Below are 23,584 nucleotides of genomic sequence, written 5' to 3' on the forward strand. Positions count from 1 at the left end.
ATAATTAAATTTCGATCGATGTATCTCACAATAATTATTCTAAGTGTCATAATTTTTAAGAAATAACGATTTCCGTGTTTTTTGCCATTTACTCGAAACTCACTTCGTGGGCTTAACGGCTTTCTAGTTAAAGGACGGCAGAATAGTTAATACGCAAAACGCAATACGCAGTTGATACGTATTTAATACCAATACTCAATGATTGTCTCCTGCTAACCTGTACAGACTAGACTCATTGTGGTGACTGGTGAAACATTGTATAGCATTAACAACATAGTACTGTATTATTGAAAGATCGATTAAAGGTTTATTTTACAATCTACGACTTTCATTATACATGGGTAACAAAACCCCATAACATATTCGGTTTTACTCCGGACAACATCTTCAGCCACCCAATCCCTTTGCTTGAAGTCCAAATCCAGCGGAGGACAATAATCGTCATTTACTAAAATTGAAGGTTTTTCGTCCTAGTATAAAAGTTGTCTGGATCCCATTTTATACTCAATCTATAGTATAATACTATAGATATCATGTGAAACGTGACTTGGAAAAAAATCATTCAAATAAATCACAAAATAAAAATTTGAAACAATTTTAAAAGTTACGAAAAGCCCAATTATACGTCAAAATGACGCACAACATCCTCTTTACAACCAAATGGCGGAATTTACATGGATGAGCCAACTATGTACTGCTAGGTCTCGACGGCTAATAAGTTGGTTCTGGATTTTGCAGCGATTCGATGGTAAATATAGAAGAGTTCATACGTCAAATTTACGTAGATTGGACTTCTAGGGTTAAATGCATAAATACCTAAATGATGTTTTGTTTTTATTATCTAATAACGATAAAAAAAACCCGTTGATTTCATTCGTTTTTCAAGCTACGTGCATAGTTTTTCCACTAAAAAGCCTCAATTGAGTCATAAAGTACACAAATTTCAAGCATAATAAGTCACATCATTTCTATAAAACCAAAACTGGCAATAATATAAGTCGTGTTGTGCGATTATGAACATAGTGCATAAGGGCATAAGTCGTTATATTGCAAAGAGTAAAAAAAAAATTATGTGAATACATTGAGTTATTCCATGAAGTACTCGTTCATAAGGCCACAACTACAAAAAAACACGAAAAAAGTATATTTCTGGGGTTGTTACAACATATGTTCATATGTAAAAATATAGTCTAACATCATAATTCGCACGCTGAGAACGAAAGTGACCTAATACGAAATTCGTGTTTTTTGGGAATCATCAAAAAAGTGTTCGTAATTTACAGAACTATTTACAAATCATGTCATAATTTGTTCGAATGCAAAGTTATATAAGATATTAAAGTCTGATATCATTTTAGAGGATATTATCCACCCATACAATCCATAAAAAATAAATTAAATTAAATTTAAATATTTTTTATCTTTTTTTAAAAATTACCATTAGATATTGCGTCACTTTAGTACTGAAAACTTGTAACTCATCTTTGACTAGTTTGGGAATGAGTCACTTTAGTATTTTTGTTCTATGCATGCATTTGGACGTAACCTGAATTATGTCAACTTAGTATTAAAATATTAATGGGAAGTAGTCTAATGAAACCAAATGTTAACTAAGAAATTATATTTATTGTTTGTTTCAAGACTCATTTTTACTATTTACTTAATACCTATGGGCAATCAACTCTAATATTGGTATTATTAATCAACAAAAAATTATACTTCAGTATAATTAATTAAAAAAAGTAATACAAAAGTGCAGTTTTAGTTAGGAACTAGCGGTCCGCCCCGGCTCCGCCCGTGGTACATATTTCACAATAAAAGGTAGTCTATGTTCTTTCTCAATGTCTAAAGATTATCTGTGCCAAATTTCATCAAAATCGGTTCAGTAGTTTATGCGTGAAAACCATACATACATACAAACCTTTCCTCTTTATAATATTACTAGCTTACCGCCCGCGGCTTCGCCTACTTTGTTTCAAACCTAATAAATTATACACTAAAACCTTTCTATTTAATCACTCTATGAATTAAAAAAAACCGCATCAAAATCCGTTCCGTAGTTTTAAAGATTTAAGCATACAAAGGGACATAGGAACAGAAAAAGCGACTTTGTTTTATACTATGTAGTGTAGATTTATTTCGCACCTCTTAAAGTGAAAGTTTATCTAAAAATTTTGGCTCAGAGCAGATAGATAAATAGCGAACAAAACGCAAGTAAGATCCTGGGAAGTACTAAGTAAAATTCTACTAACAGCTGCGAGTGAAAATCTAGGTAATGAGATACGATGCAGAAACAAGTGGCCGAATGCCAAAAGGTTACTAACGAAAAGAATGAAGCATACCTATCGTTACAGCAGACTTACACTTGCAGACGAGAGAGAGCATAAAGCGCGACGAAGGAAAAAAAATAACTACACAAGAGAAAGAAGAAGAAATGTGTTGATGTCAACTAACTTGAAGAGATTGCTAAAAGTTTCTCAACGAAGGACTCGAGAAACTTTTACAGCCAAACTAATAGAGGTAGGAAAGATTTCAAACCTAGAACCTCAGCTTGTAAAAGTAAAGATAGTGAGCTACTAAATAGTAAGAACGATATTATTAAAAGATGGAATTAGTACTTCCAAGAACTGCTAAATAGCACAGAAACTGCTGAAACACCTTCTGCCATACAAAATTATACTAACATCCCAGATATCTCACTGCCTACAAATAGACGAAGTTAGATTGGCCATTAGGAAACTCAAAAATCATAAGCCACCAGGAACTGATTACATCTCTGTGGAATTGCTTAAATATGCTGAAACTAGCTTTAAGGAGAAATTTTATGAGCTGATAGTCCAGGTGTAGTAGTCTGAAACGACGCCCTGTTAACTTTTCTTTATTCTTTCTAAAAGCACATTGCCTTACACATTGCATAGGTACATGAACCACAGACTAAGTACAGGGTTGCCACAACAATGACATAAGAAAAATAATTATAGTTAAGTTTTTCTAATATAATCTAATACGCCCGATGAGTGGAACATCGCAGTAACATAGGGTATATATTACAGCGGTGTGTACAGCACAAGAAAGGTGACATATTTGATTGCCAGAATTATCACGGTATATCTCTTTTAAACACGGCATATAAAATCTTCGCCTATGTCCTTTTCAATAGAATATCTCCATACACAGAAGACAAACTAGGCGACTACCAGTACGCTTGGGGCCCTAACCGTTCGACTACTGATCAGATTTTAAAACACTTGAGTTCAATGTCATAACACACCATATTATTTTCGTGAATTTTAAGGCTGCATACGACAATGTTCACCGAAATTTCCTGTACCAAGCGTTGACTGAGATCGGCATTCCACCACAATTGGTGTCGTCACTTACAGCAATGACGTTAAAAAAATAAAAAAGCGTCGTTCGGATCCATTCAGTATCTTGCAACCTTTTAGGGCAATGGAAGGCCTTAGGCAGGGTGATGCGCTCTCCAGCCTTCTGATTAACATAGCCTTAGAAAAATGCATCCGAGATTCCAGAAATTGAGACATCGGGCACTTTATTTTTCGAATAGATACAAATACTGAGATACGCGGATGATATAGACCTGGATCGGGAGGACGCTACCAGCAGTGATCCTCTACTGCTGTTAACGCATATATTACTATAGACCAAACTGCCCAAAAGCTCGGTCTACAAGTCAAGTTCGTGGCTGTACGTGACTTTGTGTACCTGGCATAATTAATAACAAACCAGAACGAAATATCTGCAGAAATATTTAAACGAATTATGGCTGATTCGGCCTTCTAAGATATTTTTGATCGAAACTGCTATGCCGAAACATAAAGGTACTGCTATAAAAGACCCTACTAAGACCAGTACTAACATACGGGTCCGAAAGTTGGGTCCTGAGCAAAAAAATGAGGATTGCCTGCTGGTGTTCTAGCGAAAAATCCTCAGACGGATTTTCGGTGCTGTGCTGGAAAATAGACATTGGAGAACGCGGTATAACCATGAGCTTTATGAAATGTACGAGGAGCCGAATGTCTTATAGACCATAAAACTAGGCCGTTTACGCTGGGCCGGATACGAGGCACGTATGGACGACAAGAAGGCACCTCTGCGTCTTCTCTATGGAAAACCAGATGGGCCGAAGCTCCGATGGTTGGATGGCATCTAATGATTGCTGTGAAAATCTGGAGAACTCAGACAAAGGACCGAGAGATCTGGAAGAAAATACTGGACCAGGCCAAGGCCCACTAGCAGCTGTAGAGCCTCAGATGATGATGATCACTCAGCGAGGAAACTCTTGTATTTCATGATAACTTTTTGGGTATGAATTTTTCGTTTTCTTTTTCATTTTCTTGAACCATTTGTAATATAAAATCATCTTTAATCTCTTGAAATTGATATTTTTGGTTAAGGCATTCAAATGCTTTATAAATATAAATTATCACCTCAATAGATGGCGCGCGGTGTGTCCCTTTGACACATAAAACTGAAAGAATAGAATAGATTCGATTGCTCTGGCGGGTCACGAGTGGCTGAATTGGTCAGGCATCCGCCCCGGAATGGCGCGAAAGGATGCGGGTTCGAGTCCCGCCTCGTGATCGAATTTTTTCTATTCTTTATAAATTTATATTTATAAAGCATTTGAATGCCTTAACCAAAAATATCAATTTCAACAAAAAAGGTCGTGTTCCATCGTTACAATATTGTATTCACTGTAAAGTGTTTCGTGTTGGTTGAGATGGTTGTTTATCACCTCAATAGATGGCGCGCGGTGTGTCCCTTTGACACATAAAACTGAAAGAATAGAATAGATTCGATTGCTCTGGCGGGTCACGAGTGGCTGAATTGGTCAGGCATCCGCCCCGGAATGGCGCGAAAGGATGCGGGTTCGAGTCCCGCCTCGTGATCGAATTTTTTCTATTCTTTATAAATTTATATTTATAAAGCATTTGAATGCCTTAACCAAAAATATCAATTTCAACAAAAAAGGTCGTGTTCCATCGTTACAATATTGTATTCACTGTAAAGTGTTTCGTGTTGGTTGAGATGGTTGTTTATCACCTCAATAGATGGCGCGCGGTGTGTCCCTTTGACACATAAAACTGAAAGAATAGAATAGATTCGATTGCTCTGGCGGGTCACGAGTGGCTGAATTGGTCAGGCATCCGCCCCGGAATGGCGCGAAAGGATGCGGGTTCGAGTCCCGCCTCGTGATCGAATTTTTTCTATTCTTTATAAATTTATATTTATAAAGCATTTGAATGCCTTAACCAAAAATATCAATTTCAACAAAAAAGGTCGTGTTCCATCGTTACAATATTGTATTCACTGTAAAGTGTTTCGTGTTGGTTGAGATGGTTGTTTATCACCTCAATAGATGGCGCGCGGTGTGTCCCTTTGACACATAAAACTGAAAGAATAGAATAGATTCGATTGCTCTGGCGGGTCACGAGTGGCTGAATTGGTCAGGCATCCGCCCCGGAATGGCGCGAAAGGATGCGGGTTCGAGTCCCGCCTCGTGATCGAATTTTTTCTATTCTTTATAAATTTATATTTATAAAGCATTTGAATGCCTTAACCAAAAATATCAATTTCAACAAAAAAGGTCGTGTTCCATCGTTACAATATTGTATTCACTGTAAAGTGTTTCGTGTTGGTTGAGATGGTTGTTTATCACCTCAATAGATGGCGCGCGGTGTGTCCCTTTGACACATAAAACTGAAAGAATAGAATAGATTCGATTGCTCTGGCGGGTCACGAGTGGCTGAATTGGTCAGGCATCCGCCCCGGAATGGCGCGAAAGGATGCGGGTTCGAGTCCCGCCTCGTGATCGAATTTTTTCTATTCTTTATAAATTTATATTTATAAAGCATTTGAATGCCTTAACCAAAAATATCAATTTCAACAAAAAAGGTCGTGTTCCATCGTTACAATATTGTATTCACTGTAAAGTGTTTCGTGTTGGTTGAGATGGTTGTTTATCACCTCAATAGATGGCGCGCGGTGTGTCCCTTTGACACATAAAACTGAAAGAATAGAATAGATTCGATTGCTCTGGCGGGTCACGAGTGGCTGAATTGGTCAGGCATCCGCCCCGGAATGGCGCGAAAGGATGCGGGTTCGAGTCCCGCCTCGTGATCGAATTTTTTCTATTCTTTATAAATTTATATCTTTAATCTCTTCATAATAATGACCTAAACATAAATATTTAAACAAATTATTATTGAAACAATGACATAAACTTTAATACGCCATAAAATTAACTTATCAAAATATTATTAAAACGGCCTATTTATACATAATACACTTAAACAAAGAAAGCATTTAATAAAGTACAGGCATAACGAGAAATATGTCGTTACCTTTAGAATAGTTGATAATACAAAAATGACTTAATATGATTTAAGTCACAATTCAAAAACTGCATTTTAGTACAAAAGTGACCTAATACGAATAAAGGTCTTGTTAGGATTAGAACATTGACATAATATTTACTTACCTTTCGGTAAATAAACGCCGCAATCAGGATTAAATCACTTTAAAACTAAGAAATGTAATCACCGTGCCGACATAATACTAAAACGGTCACTATTTTAGCGGAGGGACGTTTAAAATACGCAAATTATAAAGAGACGCAACATACGTGTTTTTCGGTTTCTAGGTGACATAGGATAGTTTTTGATTTATTAAATGATAGAATACCTTATTCTGAGTCATTTTATGAGTATAACTCATTTTTGCAAAATTTTGAGTTAGGTCACTTTCGTTCTCAGCGTGCGAATTATCTTACACATACAAGCTTAAAATTTTGAATTAATAAAGATTTAGTATTGATATATAGTTTTTTGTCTCTCCTGAAAAGTGCTGTTTTTGAGTTATTCCCTTATTCACTGGAGGCACAGAATATATGGACGCCAATGTGAATTTGAATACATAAGTAATTACTTATTTCTTTATTTGAAAGAGTAAGGTGTGCAGATAGTATACCTACCAATAAATCACACAAATTTTTATATTATATAATATATTAACAATCCCAGATGAAAAGTTAATCAAATAAGAACCAAAAAGTAAATTAGATTTAGATACATTTATTTCAAAGGATTTACAATTCACTTCTAACGTTTTAGAATAATATTATAAACTTGTACACCTTGACAAAAAGTAAAAAATTGCGGGTGAGTTTATTTGAAAGAGTAGTAGTAGTAGTAAGAGTAGTAGTAGTAGAGTAGAGTATTCCGATGTAAATGTCTCGTTAAATAGTACGTGGTTAGAATTCTGGAAGTAGGATCAGAAATTTAAAGGAAAATGGTATGGAAATATTCAAGAAGATTTACAGAGAAGACCTTGGTATGATGAGCTGGATGTAACTAGTCGTGAGTTTATCATCACAATCAACAGATTAAGATTTGGCCACAATAAACCAATAAATCACTTCACACCTTGCAAGACTGAACATAATTAATAGCAATATATGCACTTTCTGTAATGAGAAGATCGGCGATATGAAATTATTATGAACCATCAACCTTATTATTTTCTTTGTTTTCATAATCTTCAACAGTCAACTGTTAAAACCATGCCAAACGCCCAAACAGCCAAAATACGCAAGTCGCAACTTGTAGGTACGCAACATTGATTTGAATTTTGACGTCTATCAAATTTATCTTCGAAGAGAGGTAACCTGCTTAGAAAGTGAAACATCGATTATAGTGAATTAATCGGTACTGACTAGAAACATGTGTCGCTCGAACTTGATACACATGTCAATTTTAAAATTCATCAAGCGAATCCCTTTTAAAGTAGTATACTTTCTTTCGTAAATTTAAGGAGCAAAAAAGGGCAAGTATAATAAAATAATTTGGAAAATCCAAAAGTGCACGCCTCATAATTTTTTTTTTAATAAATATTTATTAATTATTATTTTTGTTTATTTAATAACAATTAAACCACATCGAATCAGACCCTGAAAAATGAAAGGGTTCTATTCCTGAGCATACTCAAGCGTAAGAGAAAAAAAAAGACTCGATTAGTAAAGTATTTCGGTCGCTATCGTGTTAACAAGAAAAAGGATCCGCACATACAGACACACGGACGTCCAAGACAGAACTTTTTTAAACTGTTTTTTAACTAGTTTAAATAACAAAAATGACATCAAAAATATCATGAACGTTAAAAATAGTGTTTTTTCTTAATATGTGTGTGTATGTATTATCTTACAAGTGCAATGTATGATACATAAAGACATTTTAAGTTTGAAAAATCAGATGTTTTGCGCGAAGTGACAGTAGTACCCACCTCAACGCTTCGCTTATGAGGCGTGCAAAAACACAACGCATTTATTATTATGATGATTTTTATTCACTGCATTCGATTACTGATGTCAGATTTCGATTTCTAGAGTAACGTCTCGGGCAGTGTTGCCAATTTGGCATAATTTATGCTAAATTTAGCATATTTTTACATTGTTTAGCATTTTTATTTGTTGTCTAGCATATAGCTTATTTTTTAGCATATAAAATATTATAATATAATAAAAGTTAAACCATATGAAACCAACTACAGTTTTGCTACCTTGCATACGTAAATTTAGTCGACATTTCATGGACATGCACAACTTCCACCTTGGAATTCTGGAATGAAGTAATGGATTATAAAGACGCAGCTGGTAATAACCCTTTTGCAGATTTATCACAGCTGGCAATATCATTATTATCACTACCACATTCCAACGCGGAAATAGAACGTGTTTTTAGCCAAATGAATGTCGTCAAAACTAAGCTTCGCAACCGTTTATCGGTAAAAACTTTAAATGCCATTTTATACATAAGATTCGACCTAAAGAGGGCAGGAAAATGCTGCTACTCTTACACAGTTCCGGATAATGTACTGCGCTCTATAGGCACCAAGGAAATATATAGTCTTGGCAATGAGGCTTCCACGTCTACGTCAACATTATCGGCTGCGGATGAAGACCAAGATATTAATATTTTATTTGATAATAACACACTCGAATAAGAGATGTTATTATTTATGATGTCATTATTTACATATTATGTGTAAATAAATGTGTTGGATATATAAAATTTTAAGTAAAATGTCGTTTTATTTGACATTAAAAATTTTTAGCAAAATATTTAGCTTAATTATAAATCCTTTAGCAAAATTTTGGCAAAATTTTAACAGCCATTTAGCAAATTTTATGTTAGTCTTGCTGGCAACACTGGTCTCGGGCACAGAACAGTAAAAACCTCGGAGCAATTAAAACAAATAGAAGTGCTATAGTGTCATAATTATTAATATGAAAACCACTGTCGCCAAACCCACACATTTAAACCGATAGCTAAACACAAGTTTGATGCTAATTTTTGTTTTTAATCAGTGTTGCCAACGTAGGCGATTTTTCGCCATTTATGCTACTCCAGGGACAATTTTTTATACTACATATTAGGTAAATAGGCATACAGCCGGTAATCAGGCCGAATACTCTGAACACAGATAATTATATAAAGTATAGGTAAATCGATGAATTTTGTGACTGCTTGAACCAAAAACGAATCACACTGGCGAATTTTTATATGGATAAATACAATTTGTACACTTAATTAAATGTTTATTTAGTTATCTCATTTCATTTCGTGTTCACAGTTTAGGCATGACTATCATCGTAATTCTTCTTCTTCTTCTTTTTTTTTCAAATGGCAACTCCTGATCCCAGATCATCGTAATTAGAATTCTTTTAATTCACGTCTACCCTCTTCAAGAGTATTTTTTTAAACACGATAATCTCATTTAATTGTTAAATCAAACAAAACTCTATTAATTAAATATGTCGCGCTTAAGTAATGAAGAATATTTTGAGGAGGAACCAAGTAAGTTGAGACAATATTTATTTTATCAAAATAGAAGCCTGTACTGCCATTAGTATTTTTTAACCTCTTATGGCTAATTTTGCTGGAGATAATGATGATGAACCGCTGCCCTACCTCAAATTCGACTAGCTACGGCCCTGTGATGAAGTCCACTTCTATGAGGGATATCATGTGCAAAAGATACTTGTAGTTTATGTTTGAACATAAACTATTCTTTATATATAAACTAGCTACCCGCCCCGGCTTCGCACGGGTGCAATGGCGGCCGGCCGGTACCGCCGCAAACGCTACGTCCCGCAATTTTTAAAGTAAATGACAAAAGAAAGTTATTGTGGGTTATCCATAAGAGATAGACATAATATATACCATCACGGACTTTTCTGTAGACCTTTTCAATACTTAGTACATTATTTTGATAAAACTCGTAGGGTTTAGCCTGCGTTTGCAATGTAGGTAAGAGGAAAAAATGTAATTATTTACGGCATCACATTAGAAACCTCAAAAATAACAGTACTTCTCCACTATTTAATTTAATTATTATACATATACACCTTCCTCTTGAATCACTCTATCTATTAAAAAAACCGCATCAAAATCCGTTGCGTAGTTTCAAAGATTTAAGCGTACAAAGGGACATAGGGACAGAGAAAGCGACTTTGTTTTATACTATGTAGTGATTCCAATGCGATCGGAAAAATAAAGAAAAGGTATAATAACTAAATCATTGTTCATTTACTTTCAGGGTTATCTCCCTCATCAGAATCGCGAGAGCGACGCAGCAGTACTGACTCGAGTGAATCTTTACCAGAGCTAAATATTGAAGTGGTACCTAAAAGAAAAGATGACGATGACCCAGAAGAGTTTTATCAGGAGTTAGAGAAAAAAATGAAGGAAATTATATCGGCAGATCGAAGAGGGTGTGATGCCCCGAAATCTGATACTATTGACAAAGAATCAGTAGAATTAAATGTGTTTTGTCACATCGTAGCGTACACTGCGTAGTTTCAAAGATTTAAGCGTACAAAGGGACATAGGGACAGAGAAAGCGACTTTGTTTTATACTATGTAGTGATTCCAATGCGATCGGAAAAATAAAGAAAAGGTATAATAACTAAATCATTGTTCATTTACTTTCAGGGTTATCTCCCTCATCAGAATCGCGAGAGCGACGCAGCAGTACTGACTCGAGTGAATCTTTACCAGAGCTAAATATTGAAGTGGTACCTAAAAGAAAAGATGACGATGACCCAGAAGAGTTTTATCAGGAGTTAGAGAAAAAAATGAAGGAAATTATATCGGCAGATCGAAGAGGGTGTGATGCCCCGAAATCTGATACTATTGACAAAGAATCAGTAGAATTAAATGCAGTAGAAAAACCCAGTAGTCCAGAGATATAATTATGATCTCCGAAGTTTATATAATTATGATAATTTTACGGAATTTTAAAAGCATATAAGTAGTTTACTAAATGTTACTTCATTACATATACATAATTGTAAATAAATAGGTCACAATGGTTATTTTATTGGTATACTAGATTTCCGCCCGCGGCTTCGCCTGCGTTTTCAAAGGAAAACCCGCATAGTTCCCGTTCCCGTGGGATTTCCGGGATAAAACCTATCCTATGTGTTAATCCAAGTTACCCTCTATATGTGTGCTAAATTTCATTGTAATCGGTTCAGTAGTTTTTACGTGAAAGAGTAACAAACATCCATACATCCATACAAACTTTCGCCTATATAATAGTACTAGATTTCCGCCCGCGGCTTCGCCCGCGTTTGCAAAGGAAAACCCGCACAGTTCCCGCTCCCGTGGGATTTCCGGGATAAAAACTATCCTATGTGTTAATCCAAGTTACCCTCTATATGTGTGCTAAATTTCATTGTAATCGGTTCAGTAGTTTTTACGTGAAAGAGTAACAAACATCCATACATCCATACATCCATACATCTATACATCCATACATCCTTACAAACTTTCGCCTTTATAATATGTATTAGATTAAGATAATTGTTTATTTAATTATTTTATAATTACCTGCTTATCCAGGAGGCTATTCGAGATAATAGCACGATGGATTATTAGTTGAATATCAACTTACCTAAACTTAATTAATTTTAAGTAATTTTATAAGTACCCTCGATAACAATACTGTTTGCAATATCACGCGACACTCCATCGTATCGCATTCAAAATTGGGAATCGGAGTGCGAGGATCTGTGGTTCATGACTGAGGTATTGTTAAATGGTAAGACAATTAAGTTAGCTATATAACGACTTATGCCCTTATGCACTATGTTCATAATCGCACAACACGACTTATATTATTGCCAGTTTTGGTTTTATAGAAATGATGTGACTTATTATGCTTGAAATTTGTGTACTTTATGACTCAATTGAGGCTTTTTAGTGGAAAAACTATGCACGTAGCTTGAAAAACGAATGAAATCAACGGGTTTTTTTTATCGTTATTAGATAATAAAAACAAAACATCATTTAGGTATTCATGCATTTAACCCTAGAAGTCCAATCTACGTAAATTTGACGTATGAACTCTTCTATATTTACCATCGAATCGCTGCAAAATCCAGAACCAACTCATTAGCCGTCGAGACCTAGCAGTACATAGTTGGCTCATCCATGTTAATTCCGCCATTTGGTTGTAAAGAGGATGTTGTGCGTCATTTTGACGTATAATTGGGCTTTTCGTAACTTTTAAAATTGTTTCAAATTTTTATTTTGTGATTTATTTGAATGATTTTTTTCCAAGTCACGTTTCACATGATATCTATAGTATTATACTATAGATTGAGTATAAAATGGGATCCAGACAACTTTTATACTAGGACGAAAAACCTTCAATTTTAGTAAATGACGATTATTGTCCTCCGCTGGATTTGGACTTCAAGCAAAGGGATTGGGTGGCTGAAGATGTTGTCCGGAGTAAAACCGAATATGTTATGGGGTTTTGTTACCCATGTATAATGAAAGTCGTAGATTGTAAAATAAACCTTTAATCGATCTTTCAATAATACAGTACTATGTTGTTAATGCTATACAATGTTTCACCAGTCACCACAATGAGTCTAGTCTGTACAGGTTAGCAGGAGACAATCATTGAGTATTGGTATTAAATACGTATCAACTGCGTATTGCGTTTTGCGTATTAACTATTCTGCCGTCCTTTAACTAGAAAGCCGTTAAGCCCACGAAGTGAGTTTCGAGTAAATGGCAAAAAACACGGAAATCGTTATTTCTTAAAAATTATGACACTTAGAATAATTATTGTGAGATACATCGATCGAAATTTAATTATATTATATATAAATAATAGAATGCATAGAACGTGCATAGAATAAAATAGTAAGTAGCGTTTATTTCCCTCTGAGTAAGTAGTGTGTATTGTGTATCAAAAGTAACATTCAATTATGTATTGTGTTAATTTTATTTATTACGGATTCAACATCAAACAACTCTACGGTAAGTATCAAGGTGCGTATTAACTATAGAGCTATTATTTATTACCTTACCTAATACCTATAGGTATGTTATAGCTAATTGCTGCTGGGCGCTGGCTGCGATTTCGTCCATGTATCTACTGAAAGGTTTCATGACATAATATGAGCACAGGGGAATAAAATAAAAATACCAGTATGTACATCCAAAAATATTTATTTCAATTATTACAAATTATCCTTAATCTAATTTTGAAAATCTAACACTGAATTAGATTCCTTACAATAATATTATTCAAATTAATAACAAAATAACGTATTTTACGGCTAAATTAATATTGAACTAATTATGTAGTTAAAACACGAAAGCGCATTACCTTGTTATACCAAAAATTTTATATGATACAATATTTTCAACTGATATCGAAATGTACGAAAATAGTAATAATGTAATTGAACTGAGAACATAATATTTTAATATTCAGACAAAGCTGTATTGTTTCGATATACGTAGTTTTTATTGTAAACTGCACATAATATTTTCATAGAAAAATACTGTAAAACAACAGATGATGAAATTTTCAAATAATTTGGAAAATCCAAAAGTGCACGCCTCATAATTTTTTTTTAATAAATATTTATTAATTATTATTTTTGTTTATTTAATAACAATTAAACCACATCGAATCAGACCCTGAAAAATGAAAGGGTTCTATTCCTGAGCATACTCAAGCGTAAGAGAAAAAAAAAGACTCGATTAGTAAAGTATTTCGGTCGCTATCGTGTTAACAAGAAAAAGGATCCGCACATACAGACACACGGACGTCCAAGACAGAACTTTTTTAAACTGTTTTTTAACTAGTTTAAATAACAAAAATGACATCGAAAATATCATGAACGTTAAAAATAGTGTTTTTTCTTAATATGTGTGTGTATGTATTATCTTACAAGTGCAATGTATGATACATAAAGACATTTTAAGTTTGAAAAATCAGATGTTTTTCGCGAAGTGACAGTAGTACCCACCTCAACGCTTCGCTTATGAGGCGTGCAAAAGAAAAAAAAATACAAATTTGCCGCGCAATTGACATTCATTGACAGTTCTAAAAGTTTGTACCTATAGGTAATATTAATAGAAATAATTATCGAGATTTAAATGGCTCTACACGAGATTTATTTTGTTTTTTTTATTACTATACTTCATAAAGACACAATTAACTCGTACCTACTCGTAATACGATACCTTGGAGTTGGAGCGAAAATATTGTTTGTAATAATTTGGCTAGGTAACTAATTATTGAAATGAAAATAATAATTAGAAAAATGCATTGTGAAACCGTTTTAAGCAAAAAACGTTTCGATAAACGAATTATGTTTTTGAATGAAATACAAATTATTGCATGCTTTTAAAATACAAGACTTAACTATCTACTAATGAAAGTTTTCATGCATTTTGTTCGAAACACGGTAGGTCAGCCGTGTTTTGTTACTTTAAAAGTGACATTCGAAAATGAAACAACGATTTACGGAAAAGCACAAATAGAAACGCGTTTAATCGAGATTGGGTATCTAATATTAAGATAATTGGAATACTTAATGAAAATAGGAATTGTAGGGTCAGTAATAATTCAGATTAGTTTATTGATATCATATTAGATACTATACGCTATACTTGCGTTCAGTCTTAGATAGATTCTTAGAAAAATAACCTACATGAGTATCCGATGCGTCCGTCATAAGTGCGAGCGATGCATCGGCCTTAGGGTGCTAAAAAAATCTGCACTTTATAAACAAAAATATAAGTTGAGTTACCTTGGCGATAATAAATAACCATTTATACGGTCGCCGTAAACTAAGATCTAAAGTCATTAACTTAGTACCAAATGTCTTAATTACACTAAACTACACTTTATAATCACTACACAGTACACTCACTCGCGGATTGGTTATTTTTCGACACTGGTAAAATTATTAAAAGTCGGCTCTCCTGCTGCTTCTGCCACGCACAAGGTTGACGATAGTACAATCTGGCGATATGCTTAAAGCAGTAATGAAAAAACATAGCCAATTGGGATTTTTCTGTTTTGATATCCCTGCACGATCGCGACTTCGGGATGCGGAGCGATGCGCGCGATTCCCATACCTTCGACCACTAAACGATCTGCCTCTCGAGCCTGCACATTCCAGCTGGTTTACCCGCTGCTTTAATTGTGCTAACTGCTCGAGAAGGTTTAACTGTACCGACGAAACTGCTCTAACTGGAACTGCCGGATTCATTTTGAATTAAATTTTTATTTAATCAATAAATTAAATAATCACACAAACGAAATCTATGCAATTCACTATAATAATGTTCACTTTTCGTCGGGGGTCACCAATGTAGGGGCTTGTTATGTGCGGGTGTAATAAAAGATGTAATAACTACGCAAAGGTTATATTTCGTTAACTACATATATATATTCGTATGTAATTAATATTCGACCTAATGCGACCAACCCGCGTCCCGACAAGCCCTTAACTAACTGTGCATAACGCACAAACTGTTTATATACGAGTTACCGTGTGAACCTATGGTGGGAACTTTCTTAGTAGGTACTACACTTGAGTCTTATACGCGCCGCTACGCTGACCGGTTCTGCTGTGCAATACATCTCGTGCAATAATTACAATGTCAAAGTGTGATAACTGTAACAAGGGCCTAACGAAAAGAACACCAGGATTGGAATGCAGCAAGTGCGGAAAGGTTGTTCATGCAACCCAATCATGTACTGGACTGTCCTCCAAACAGCTCTCCGCCTTGCGTGGCGCCGGGAGCCTGGAATGGACCTGTGACGATTGTCAAATTAACTCGCCTCACAAAAAATCATCTTTTATAATACCTTTAGAGGAGGAAGAAGATGATACTATTTCAGAAGGGAACCAAGGTACAAGTTGTATAGATACTAACAAATTCCTAAAAGATATTACTTTAGAAATGAAAAGAATACTTAAGAAGGAGCTTCAGCCCATCGAAACATCGTTAAGCTTCTGCTGTGACAAAATCGACGAACTAACAAGAACTGTTGAAGCCCAAAATAAACAAATAAAAGAGCTAGAGAAAAAATATACTAACCTCAAAAACGAAAAATCACACCTCGATCTAGAAATAAATGCATTAAAACAACACGTGCGCTATATGGAACAGCAGCGTCTGGATACCGTCATAGAAGTTGCCAACATTCCGTCTCGTCCTAATGAAGACCTTAATGACTTATGTAACAAGTTAGCTGATAACCTAAATCTAACCAAAGAAGGAATCTCCAACGTGAAGCGCCTGGAAGGAAGAAACGGACAGGATGGATGTATTTAACTGGAGTTCAAACAGGAGGAATTATGTAATATGTGGGTACGTGCTTCCAGACGCAGAGAGGTACTTGTGGGACAGGTGGTATGTGATGAAGCAGTACCAGCAGCTAAAACCAAAGTGATAGTACGCAAAGCCCTAACTAAAGCGAATAAAACCCTGCTGTGGCAAGCTAAGCAAAAATTAACACCAAATTATAAATATGTGTGGTTCCAGAATGGGAATATATTAATCCGTAAATCAGAGAATAATAAACCTATTGTGATCAGAAGCGAAACAGACATTGAAAATCTCCTCAACCAGGCAGCACCAGCACATCATCGGCGGTAATAGATATAGTATTTTATGTAGGTCACCATAGTTCAGTCGAATATCCCAAGCAATAATTTAGAACTTTTTAATTGTAGTACATATAACTCATTTTGTAAAAATGTTCCATCGTTAGCGAAATCTCAATTTAAGTTAAATTTAGTCCATATAAATGTAAGATCACTAATTAAAAATTTTTGTTATGTTTTAGAATTAATAAACAGTTCATGTTCACCAATAGATATTCTCATATTAACTGAAGTAAACATTAAAGATAATATCGCAAATATGTTCAATGTAAATGGCTATATAATGCACAAAAAGTTACGTAAGAATAAAAAAGGTGGCGGTATTATAATATACATACGGAACGTTCACGTATTTACATTCAAACATCACACTTTAAATCACTGTGAATCAATCATAGGTCATTTAACGACTAATCACAAATACGTTGCAACAATTTGTGCAATATATAGGCCACCCAACGAAAGTAAATACTTGTTCGTAAGGGAGATAAAGGATCTTTTATCTAGTAAACCTTTTAAACACTTAGATATTTTTGTTTTAGGAGACATGAACATAGATATAAAAATAAAGGGTAACATTCAAGATTTTTACATAAATAGCATGGCCGAGTGCGGTCTAACAAGTGTTATAACCGATTATACAAGAATTGAAATAAGAAACCAAATAATAACGCGTAGCGTAATCGATCACATTTTTGTAAGGACGCAATTGTTAGACCTGTACTCGGGCGCGCTCGGCACTGCAATGGCTGATCACCGTATGATCGTATTGTCGTGCATTGGACAATCATTAGCACATGTACAGGGTGACGTTAAAGTCATTCGAAAAATAGATAACAATAAACTTAATAATTTGCTTGATCATGTTAGCTGGGATGATTTTACGAATACAGAGTGTCCATATAAATTATATGATAACTTAAAAAATACCATCCAAAATTGTTATAATCAATCACAATTTGAACAAATAATTTCAACATCAAGTAAAAGAAACAAAGATCCTTGGATTACTAGCACCATAAAAACTATGTGTGAAAAAAAAGATTTATCTTTTATTGACTGGAAAAATGACCCGACTAATAAAATACTTCGATTAAAATACAATAAATTACGTAATAAAACGCGTAAATTCATAGAAAAATCAAGAAATAATTACTATCATAATCAAATTAATCAAAACTACAACAATAGTCACGCTTTATGGCAAATTTTGAATTCATTAACAGGTCGCTGCAAAAATTCAATAGACAACTGTATCTTAAAAGCATTTCATAAAAATAACATAGACATTAAAACAATTGCTAATAATTTTGCACAAGAATTTTATTATAGTATTAAAAAAATCATTCCTAAATGCAATAAGCGTCTATTATGTGAAAATGATTATTATTATCCACAAAATAAATCAATGCTACTTAAAAAAGCTAACAACAAAAAACTTAATATCAATAAAGCTCCCGGATTCGACAACATTCGATGTATTGACATAAAAAATATATGCACTAAAATCGTAGATATTATAGTTAAATTTATTAATGCATCTATTGTTAATGCTAAATATCCTTTAGAGTTAAAAACTGGAATAATCCGACCTATTCACAAAAAGGGTACGCGAAGTGAGTATGAAAATTATCGCCCGATTACCATTCTTCCGGTATTAGACAAAATCGTGGAAAAATTTATAGCCGAACAAATGCAGAATTTCTATGCCGAAAATAAAATTTTATCTGTCTCTCAATTTGGATTTCAACCGTGTAAGTCAACTTCACAACTTTTGTCAAAATTTACAGATGAAGTAAACTCATGTCTCGATAACAAAAAACATGTACTGCTATTATTTATCGATTATAGTAGGGCATTCGATACACTCAGGCATGACACTCTTATACACAAACTAGACAACTCCGGTATCCGTGGACCTCTTCTGGGATGGTTTAAAGATTATCTTGCTAATAGAAAATTTCGTGTTAAAGTAGGCGATGAAATGAGCAATGAAATGACCATCACCGAGGGTACAGCACAGGGCTCGGTGTTAGGACCTTTATTGTACTTGGCGTATGTAAATGATATGGAACATGTCATCAACCACTGTTCTATCTATCAATATGCTGATGACACCTGTCTAATAGCCTCAGACAAAAATATTAATACTGCAGCTCAACAGTTACAGGAAGATTTTACGCGTATCCTAATGTGGTCGCACGATGCGGGTCTTGTCATAAATGTTAAGAAAACAAAAATAGTACATGTACACTCGAGTCATTTGAAAAACTTTAATAATTTTAAAATCACGGCACACAATCACGTATGTCTTCACAAAGCTACATATTATAACCCGGACTGCTCGTGTGAATGTGTGGACCAAGTGCCTTATTATACTTACTTAGGACTGATTGTTGATAACAGATTTAATTGGAACCATCATATAGACCATCTGTGTGATAAACTTAGGGCCATACTCTCAAAATTATATATCATCAGAAATAAAGTACCATACAAAATTCTTCTCGGTATCTATAGATCATTGGCAGAATCAATAATACAATACGGTATCACAAGTTATGGACGTACATTTAATACTTACATTGATAGAATCATAAATTTACAACTAAGACTAATAAAAAAAATTGTACCTATTAATATTAAAAACAAGTTTAAAGATAAACCTCTCGAACTATTTAGCTATTGTAATGTACTGCCAATAAGACAAATGTTTCAAAAGATTTTTCTCATAGAACAATTTCATAACATAAACTTTCAAAATCCCATTTCGCATCAGTTTGCTACCAGACAAATAACTAATAAAAAATTAATTATTCCTAAAGTACACAATCTTTATGGGAAGCGTACGGCTAATTTCTTATTACCCACTATACTTAATTCTATGCCACAAAAAGTCAAGAAGGATGTTAATATTAAAAACTACAAAATAATATACAAAAGATATTTTCTCGAATTAATTAAAACAATAAAATAAACATAATAAACAACATTGTAATGAACACCCTGTATTTGTATGTCATGAATAGATAAGGAACCGGTTTATGTAGTCACTTCTTTTGTCTTCCTTGCGAATAACAAACGGTGTTTATGCGACTGTGAGCGTTGCTACAAACCTCGTAAGGTTTCGCATCGCAAAATTGTTTTAAATAAATGTGAATTTTTGTTCTCTAATAAATAAAATAAATAAATAAAATTTCGGTAACTCGTAAATTGGCTTGTCGTCGCTACAGTGACATTCGAAAATGAAACAACGATTTACGGAAAAGCACAGATAGAAACGCGTTTAATCGAGATTGGGTATCTAATATTAAGATAATTGGAATACTTAATGAAAATAGGAATTGTAGAGTCAGTAATAATTCAGATTAGTTTATTGATATCATATTAGATACTTACTTAGGTCGAGTGAACGCGTTTTTACAATTCGTTCTATACAAAGTATGTTTTTAACTAAATTTTCGAATTTCATCGTGTATTTTACAATAATTTTGAATGATTTGAATGCGAAATGTACTAATATATGATCAACGTATTGTGATCATCAGTATGCTACAACTATATACCTGGTATATAGGCGGTTATTAAAATTGATTGTATTTAATGTTACTTTTGATACACAATACACACTACTTACTCAGAGGGAAATAAACGCTACCTACTATTTTTATTTGAACATAGGCTAGAATTTACTTTTTCACAAACACGTATATTTTTAAAAGCATAATATTATAGTTTATTAAATACTACATAATATTATATACAGTTTCATGAGCATAAAGGAACAACTCTTTTAGTGTCATTGGTTCAAGTGACGACATGAGACAGTTTGGCATTAATGCCGTATTGCTATTGGTCTATTAATTGAATACTGCACGGAAACAACACACACTATTCCTTATTATTTTTAAATCGTTTTTTTCAATAAATCTGCAACAAAAAATTTTTATATTTTTAAAAAAAGGTATTTATCAGTTAACTTGGGATACTAATATATTTCTATGGAAATTAACTATTTTTTGCAATAGATATTAAAAATACAGTTAACACATTAAGTGCATTTAATGATATTATACTCTTTGTTTATATAAATACAGAACGATAATTGAATCATCTAAAAAAAGCCAACAAAAAATGTTAAACTTATATTTTCTTCTTATAATTGGGTAAGTTTTTAAAAAATAACTCGTTTTTAATCTTTTTTCAAAAAAATTATCTAACTACAATAATCAAGACAATAATACTATAGTCTATAATAGTCGCATAAAAAAAAAGTATTTATAACCAGTCTTGACAATTTATGAGCGTTTTAGCCACTGTGCTTTGGTAATTTGCCTTTTTTATGGGAAAAAAATCCGCAATATCGATACTTCTTTGGTCCTGCATTTTCGTAAACATTTTATGGATACTCTGGTACCACATATTTTGAAAAAATTGGGCTATTGTCACGTAGAGTCTCTTCAAAGTGCGTGCCACAAGTCGTATTTGCATCCAAGGCACCTTCAAATCTGTGCTTAATTTTTTCATAAAATCTTTGCGGCTCATTGTATTTTATTTATTTATTTTTTTTATTTTTTATTGTGTGATAGGGAAGCGCTTGACCACGATCTCGCCTAATGGTAAGCTGAGATGTGGCCTATGATGGAGCGCGCTTCCCTAGAAGGAAGCATTAGCATTTATCTACATTATTTTGATATTATATGATATAGAAATTGTTAAAATTCTATATCATGCCGTAAAATATCGCCACTGACCACCTATAACTTTTCCTGTATTAACTGAACATACAGGAATATGGTTTTCGGGCTTCTCTTATCTCTTTGTATCCTCAATGTATACCACCATGACATTGTGGCGTTGCCACTTTTATTATCTATATTTTATTATCTGTGGCGTTCCGAAACGGAACGCACTTGATCGAATTTTAAATTGATTCGACGATAGTGAAAATGATTCACTAGGACAATAGTTATAGATATCATGTGAAACGTGACTTGGAAAAAAATCATTCAAATAAATCACAAAATAAAAATTTGAAACAATTTTAAAAGTTACGAAAAGCCCAATTATACGTCAAAATGACGCACAACATCCTCTTTACAACCAAATGGCGGAATTTACATGGATGAGCCAACTATGTACTGCTAGGTCTCGACGGCTAATGAGTTGATTCTGGATTTTGCAGCGATTCGATGGTAAATATAGAAGAGTTCATACGTCAAATTTACGTAGATTGGACTTCTAGGGTTAAATGCATAAATACCTAAATGATGTTTTGTTTTTATTATCTAATAACGATAAAAAAACCCGTTGATTTCATTCGTTTTTCAAGCTACGTGCATAGTTTTTCCACTAAAAAGCCTCAATTGAGTCATAAAGTACACAAATTTCAAGCATAATAAGTCACATCATTTCTATAAAACCAAAACTGGCAATAATATAAGTCGTGTTGTGCGATTATGAACATAGTGCATAAGGGCATAAGTCGTTATATTATATATAAATAGCTAACTTAATTGTCTTACCATTTAACAATACCTCAGTCATGACCCACAGATCCTCGCACTCCGATTCCCAATTTTGAATGCGATACGATGGAGTGTCGCGTGATATTGCAAAAAGTATTGTTATCGAGGGTACTTATAAAATTACTTACGTTTATCGAAACGTTTTTTGCTTAAAACGGTTTCACAATGCATTTTTCTAATTATTATTTTCATTTCAATAATTAGTTACCTAGCCAAATTATTACAAACAATATTTTCACTCCAACTCCAAGGTATCGTATTACGAGTAGGTACGAGTTAATTGTGTCTTTATGAAGTATAGTAATAAAAAAAAACAAAATAAATCTCGTGTAGAGCCATTTAAATCTCGATAATTATTTCTATTAATATTACCTATAGGTACAAACTTTTAGAACTGTCAATTAATGTCGATTGCGCGGCAAATTTGTATTTTTTTTTCTTTTTGAAAATTTCATCATCTGTTGTTTTACAGTATTTTTTTAATCATAATGATTAAAAGTATTAGAACTTATGAGATTGGTTCAAGTGTACCTTAGTTAACCTTTTGGGCTTGAAAAGTTAAAGTTACTACAATTTCCACTATCTTTAGCGTAAATCTGCGAAAGCGCCAGTAACGACTTTCAATTACGCATTTAGATGTTACTTACAAAATGAAGCAACAGCTGATCCCGACGAGGCAAAAATACCTCAAACTCAAACCTTTATTTATTCAATTAGAACTCTGCAGAAGCACAATTGAACCATCTTAACATAGAATTGCCACCTGTCTCAACTCACACAGTATTAACCCAACCGGACAAGAAGAGACCTTGGTCCTTACTTTTGGGGTCAGAAATAAATTTAAAAGGTCACCCCTTGAATAAGGCAATAAAATATCAAAACAGGTAAACGGTTTTAATTATAATACAGATTTTTAACATCCAACCAAACCGTGCGGTATCTATTAATGTTTAGAGCCAACGCCACCAATCATAATCTAAACATGGCTAGTACTTTCAGTACAATGCATGAATTATTTATTTAAAACTGATAGGTCATAAACTCT

This window comes from Colias eurytheme, chromosome 32, assembly GCF_061535395.1.
Source record: "Colias eurytheme isolate Ceu_HAF_F1 chromosome 32, ilColEury1 Martin Lab GWU primary, whole genome shotgun sequence".
Taxonomy (NCBI): Eukaryota; Metazoa; Arthropoda; class Insecta; order Lepidoptera; family Pieridae; genus Colias; species Colias eurytheme.